The sequence below is a fragment of the Anguilla rostrata genome, chromosome 17 (assembly GCF_018555375.3).
Source record: "Anguilla rostrata isolate EN2019 chromosome 17, ASM1855537v3, whole genome shotgun sequence".
Lineage (NCBI taxonomy): Eukaryota > Metazoa > Chordata > Actinopteri > Anguilliformes > Anguillidae > Anguilla > Anguilla rostrata.
The window spans coordinates 28,084,948-28,091,641 of NC_057949.1; the positions used below are offsets into that span (position 1 = coordinate 28,084,948).

The following is a 6,694-nucleotide window of genomic DNA, read 5'->3' on the forward strand; positions in this document are numbered from 1 at the left end:
CTGCATTTTCATTAAAAAAAAAACTATACCAGAAAGGTTACACCCTTGGGCCAATGCAGGGCTTGCAAATGAATAAATACGATTTCGAGAAATGCGATACAGCTACAAAGGGCTCAGAATTAATAAAGACAGTTAATGCACAGTCAGCTTGTTCAGCTCTTCTGTCGTTGGAATAAAACTAACATTAAACAGAGAGGAATGAGAGCCTGAAGTAATGTGTTATCTTTCCCAAAGTACTTTTATTCCCTCCTTTTCTTATGTAATTTCCCAGCAGCCTTTGGGAGGGGACAGACGCTCACAGGCCTCAGCTCACTGAAAGGAAAAAGCAATTAAGCTTCTTCCAATTAAACCTGCTCTTCAGCGAGTGCATACACTTCAATCTCCGAGCACGGGAGGAACACCACCTACAGCCTAACATCGAGTTTCACGCCGTGCGGGCCGTTAAGTAAGGCGGAAGCCTGGTGCGGGTCCTCATCCCAACACATTCCACCTTCCCTCCAATTTTTCACTTGCGTCGTGACACAAGTGCAGCAGTGACTAAAGTTAATGAAAAGCCTGTCGTGCGAAGTCAGCGACTAAATTTAGAACTAATCGAAGCGAGATTAGATCTGAGAGTTCCGCCAGCGGCCGTTATGCTACGCAGGCCGCCCCGTGCTCCGGGAGACCCGGGGAATACGTTACGTTTATTTATTTTACACTCGCTATAATTCTCGCTATAATACTCGCTATTACATTTATTTATTTTACACTCGCTATAATTCTCGCTATAATACTCGCTATTACATTTATTTATTTTACACTCGCTATAATTCTCGCTATAATACTCTCTATTACATTTATTTATTTTACACTCGCTATGATTCTCGCTATGAAACGTCGACGGGCGACAGACCAGAGCGCTTACGGGGAGGAAGGGGAAGCCTCGCGTTCCGCCGACCCTAATTAGACGCTTTATTAGTCCTCAGCCCCTCGAGCGGACCGGTGTGGCGGGAAACTGCTAGCGGTAGCGATAGCTCTCCCACGCTCCGCGCCCGTGGCCCAATGGTACAACCGAAGCCACGGACAGTGTGTGGGAGGGTGAGCCCAAGCCTCGTCTGACCATTCTGCCCCAACAGCGATGTCTGCAAGCCAGCTGCGGCGGGGAAGCCTAACGCGGGTCGCCCGAGCAACACGCCGGACGATGATTAAAACGCCGGCTCGCGTTGCAACGAAACGACACGCTAAAAATAGCAGGTTTTCATTTACGTCCGGGCTGTAACGCAGGCTGTTTTCAGGTTAGCTTCATTCAAATTCGAAGGCTTAACACCTTCACGGGGAAAGCCACCCAAAGTGTGTCCGTAGGGGGGGGGGGAGAGTAAAGGCAGCGGACGCTAGGATGCTAATTTAAAGGTCCGTTGCTGGACGCTGAAAGAAGCGGTCCCTGCTCCTGCTCTCTCAGCACCCTTCGGGGGGGGGGCAGCTTACTCGGGAGACTAACGGGTGAAACATTTGCAGGTGGGGATGACAGAGGCTGAAGCTGAGGAACAGTCCTAAAATAAGGGATAAAAAGGTGCTTATGTACTCTCCCATGTTTAACTGTACGGGGAGGGGGGTCTCAGGGTACCTATGGACTCTACCAAGTTTCAGAGTATGAGGGGGGTCCTCTGACAGACCCTTTCTACCCTGTAAGTAAGGCAAGGCGTGGGGTAATTAGCCTTGTCTCAGCCTTGCTTCTCCACTCGTTCCCCTCCACTAGCTAAAAACATTTGTGCGTTTTTTTTTTGTCTGGTCATTAACTGCATCTGGCTGACAGTCAGTGCTGTAGGGTCAGAAACCCGCCAACAGGGGGTGCTGCCTGGGATCCTCCAGCTACAGGCGGCAGGAACCACAAAAACAGGCCCAAAGAAGTAGCAGAATTTGTCAGTACAAACTGAAAATGTAACCGGAGGAAAATACTTCATATTTTCCCCCCCGAGCAATTATTTGAAACGATAAACTGATATTACTTCCGTGACCCGTGTAGGTGTGGATAAAAACAACCACGAAGGAATGTGCACTGAAATGAGGTGTGTAGTTTTTCAAAAAAAAAACTGAAAACAAACGAAGAGAACGTACTAACAGATGACGGATATCGATAAACAAGCAGCAGAATGAAGGCTACAACAGAGAGGAAATTGAAAGCCTATTGGCATCGGTGCACTGATGACAAAAAAATGTACAAAAATAAAAACAAAATAAAATGAAAACAATTCAATCAGGGGAAAGAAAATTACCACTAAGTTTACCATCACCACAACATGGCCAGGATCATATCGCTGCAAGAAAGAAACACCAATTGGTTAAGCTGGAACATTCTGGAAGACAGCGGGGGGAGGGGGGGGGTGGTGTGTGGCGGGTGGGGGGTGTTGGGTAGGCAGAGGGGGACAATATATCCACCTCCTCAAACTCATCAGCGTGCCTCTCACCACCTCCCCCACCCACGCCTCCTCCTTGCTCTTTCGAGGGGGGGGGGACAAATGTAGGCACTCCCCACTTAAGCACTATGATTCAGTCATGTGGGGGGGGGGAGGAGGAGGAGGTGGGGGTGGTCCACAAAACAATGCCGTCACAATATTAAAGACAACACTAACAAATGACTTACTGCACAAGTTAATTAGCATCACAATTAGCTTAGTTAGTACGGCAGAAAGGTTCCAAAATGAAAAACGGGGGATGCTTCAAATATTGTAACGGCTGAACGTTAGACTCCGCCCCCCTCCCCCGTGGGGAGAAATTGGCATGCACAGGACTCTACCTCATGGTTCAAGTTGAAGAGAACACTTGGCCCCTGTGTGAATCACCCAATGATAGGTTCCACCAATTCATGCTCCCCAAACCCCCCCCCCCACCCCCCACCCTTATCCCACCGCCACCCGTCCCGCCCCCACAAACACACACAGGCGCACAGCTAACACACATCCACCAGAGTGCACCCCTCTCCCACACCTTCAGTGCACCCACCCCTCCACCCAACTGGCACAAGCTGCTATTTGGCTCTCAGCTTTAATGGCCCCGCCCCCTTTTCTCTGGACGCCCTGACGCAAGGGGTTCTGGGAACTGAAAAACTATAATTCAAAGGGGGAAAAAGGTGTCATTTCAGACAGCTAGCCGAGAACAAGCTTTGAACAGTGCATCGTCATTGGGGGGCGGCATGGTCTTATGAAGGACAATACGGGAGCTGTTATGCTGTGATCATTGCTATTCAGCAGTGGCTCGTATCCACGGTGACGGACACACTTGCATTTCTACACAGTATCCAGTTTACAGCTAATGGACTGCATTTATATAGCGCTTTTATCCAAAGCGCTTTACAATTGATGCCTCTCATTCGCCAGAGCAGTTAGGGGTTGGGTGTCTTGCTCAGGGACACTTCGACATGCCCAGGGCAGGGGATCGAACCGGCAACCCTCCGACTGCCAGACAACCGCTCTTACCTCCTGAGCTATGTCGCTAGACACACACTGAAGGTTAGCGATTCAGGTTAAGCTCCTTTCTTAAGGGCATGGGGTCCTACGTGGGTATCGAACCTGCAACCTTCATTTCCTGACCGTTATATGTGGCACAGCGGCCCCCCCTCTGGGGGCGGGGGCCCAATCGAAAGCCCGCTGCTGACTTCCGGCGGCCGCCCCCCCTCGATTCGGCTGCACTGCTCAAAGCTCGCGTTCAAAAGATGAGCCAGAGACAGGTGAGACAGAAAGCCTTCGGACCAGCATGCAATGCGGCGGCAGGGAGGCGGGGGGTGGACAGGAGGGCAGGTGGATGGCATGAGGGTTTTGTAAGGGGGGCAGGAGGGATGGGGAGGGGGCTTAGGACATATCTGAGTCCCACACAACAACAAAAACCTGGCCACACCGGTACTCCACAAGAGCAAACAGGGAAAGAGACAAAGTACATTCAGCAAGCCATTCAAAAGAGTCGCACAGGACTGGAAGCGGACCATAACTTTAATCGCAGCCATGGACAGGGGAAAATGTCACATTTCATATTCGTTTGCGTGATTAAGGATTCCACAGAATAGTACCTTTTTTCTTCTGAAGAATGGAGCTATTTTCTACCCTCCCCCAACACGTCAAACTTGATTGCTTTATTTTTCAAAAATCAATAGCGGCAAAGGACTGAGCCAAATGTGTGAGGTGACACAGGTTTAGTGGTGTAAGCAGGTGGGCGGAGCTTAGTGGAATACAGCAGGTGGGCGGAGCTTAAGAGAAGCCATTAGGGTCAATCACAGAGATGTTAAGGTGAGAGAAAAAACACACATACACACGGAAGGGGGAAGGTCCTACAAACCTTACCTAAAAAGGCAACAAAAAAACAAAAAAAAAAAACAAAAGAAGAATAAGAACAAGAATCATTACAGTGCAAACTCAGGGCATGGGATACAATGTGTAATAAACGAATCAACTTTGACAAAATGAAAAAGGCTGAAATATTGCTTAGGCCAGAGCTTTATTACATTTATGAACAGACAACGGGGGCGTGTTGTTAGTGCATAATCGGGGTGCTCGGCTACACCGAAAAAAAAAACGTGCTGAGGAACTTCAGACAACGCAATCCAGGCATGCCGCGACGTTCCGATCTCCTCGAACCGGAAACGGAGAGCCAGGCACACGAGTAGCATGCAGAGACAGTGACATGCATCGGGCACAACCGCACGCCAGACCCCACGTCACAGCTTCCGCTCAGGCATGCCTCTGTCACACCCTCAGAAGCGAGTGAATGCAGTCTGCCACACGGGACAATCACACAGTCGGTACCTGCTCATACGGGTAAAGGAGGGAAAGCCGGAGAGAGAGAGAAAGCCGCCGGGCCGTGCGAGCAGGCCTACCTCCTGTCGGAGCGCGCCGCGACTCTCGCCGCGACGCGCAGGCGACCGGCGGATCTTTGAGCGCACGCCAGGCGGAGCGGCAAAGCAGGAAATGCACCAGCAACCCCCTCCCGCATCGCTGCAATTCCCTTTCTCGCCTACAGATGGCGACGGCAGGCCTTCTCGAGCTTACCGTCAACTCGGAGGCCACACACGCCCCCGTACTGAGGAGCAGACACCCGCTGCTCTTTCGCTCTGCCGGTCTCCCCGCTCGGACTTGACCCCTCCACAGACTCCTCCATCCTGCCTCAACCCTTCAAGGTGTGAGATCACAGATAATGTGATTAGAATGTTCTGAGCTGAACATTCTAATAACGCTGATGATGTCACAATCGCTGCCGGTGACTGAAAGCCGATGGAGTTCTAGAACACTGGCTTAGAATTTTGGGGGGGAAAAAAAAACTAAAAACATTCCTAAAAACCCCAAAAGGGTTAAAGGGGTAAGAGGCAGAGGTAATGGAGCTTTTACTACCTGCTTCTGAGCAGTAAAAAGGCCCGTTGTGGCAGCAGTGGCCGAGCTCCAGAGGGACTCAGCAAGCAGGTTTTTTTATGCCAGTGCCAAACAGCCGCCAGCGCGTGAAGACTTAGGTCAGACTCAGGTCTCTGCTCTGTCACACTGCTGAAGGCCATTTTTAAAGCACATGACACAAACTTTAATGCCATGTGTGCAGTTCATGGGCTCCAGGAGCAAGGCTAGCAAAGCTCTTACAAAAGAGTTATAACCCAACGTCTACAACCCTGATACCAACCCAACATCATGAACCTTGATACCCTGATACCAACCCAACATCTAGAACCCTGATACCAACCCAACATCTAGAACCCTGATACCAACCCAATGTCTAGACCCCTCATATCAACCCAACATCTAGAACTCCGACACCCTGATATCAACCCAACATCTAGAACCCTGATACCAACCCAACATCTAGAACCCTGATACCAACCCAATGTCTAGAACCCTCATATCAACCCAACATCTAGAACCCTGATACCAACCCAACATCTAGAACCCTGATACCAACCCAATGTCTAGAACCCTCATATCAATCCAACATCTAGAACCCTGATACCCTGATATCAACCCAACATCTAGAACCCTGATACCAACCCAACATCTAGAACCCTGATACCAACCCAATGTCTAGAACCCTCATATCAACCCAACATCCAGAACTCTGATACCCTGATACCAACCCAACATCCAGAACTCTGATACCCTGATACCAACCTAACATGCCATGTGAATCACTGCATGCACGCGTAGCGTAAGCCCACCACTGAGACACACAGGCTAAGAATCGGTAGAATGCAGGTTCAGCACATGCTGCCGCTAAGCTGCACGCCCACGCCTCCACACTGGGGAGGCAACAAACCCGCTAAGCTGCAATTAAGAGACAGTCCCAAGACTGTCGTCCAGCCGTGCCGGAGATCGCCCGTTTCACGTCGCCGATTTACCGCCAACCCGCCAAACAGAAACGCACGGTAACCCTCAGCGGAGCTAGCGGGCCAAGCCGAGCCTCTCAGCGCAGCGAAGCGGCGGTAAGCTACAGCACAAATCAGCGCACACTTCATTCACAGCTCATCCGTGATCTGTCCCCGATGTGAGCGAGTAACGTGACTAATAACGCGTTAAATCGCAGAGACCGGTCGCCTCCTGCCCCTCCCCCTGCACACTCACGGGCGCCAGCGCTAACGCGGCGTAGCGTTCACCGCGCTGGCCCGCGGCGTGTCCTTACTGGGAGACGGAGGCGGAGGTGGCGTCATAGCAACGAGGGGAAATGACCTCCGGACGCAACCCCACAACCACGC

At 50.9% G+C, this 6,694-nt stretch overlaps 1 protein-coding gene across 3 annotated transcripts in view; it reads right to left on the reverse strand.

Moving 5' to 3' along the window:
• The window catches only part of LOC135243804 (G patch domain-containing protein 8-like), a 41,713-nt gene that overhangs the window by 9,812 nt on the left and 25,207 nt on the right, over nt 1–6,694 (reverse strand). Inside the window, exon 3 of one of the 3 annotated variants that reach the window (XM_064315860.1) lies at nt 2,253–2,294. The exons of the other annotated variants lie outside the window; for them this stretch is intronic. The gene's annotated coding sequence lies outside the window, so the exon portion shown is untranslated. The remainder of the gene's footprint in view (nt 1–2,252; nt 2,295–6,694) is intronic. 3 annotated transcript variants of the gene reach the window in all.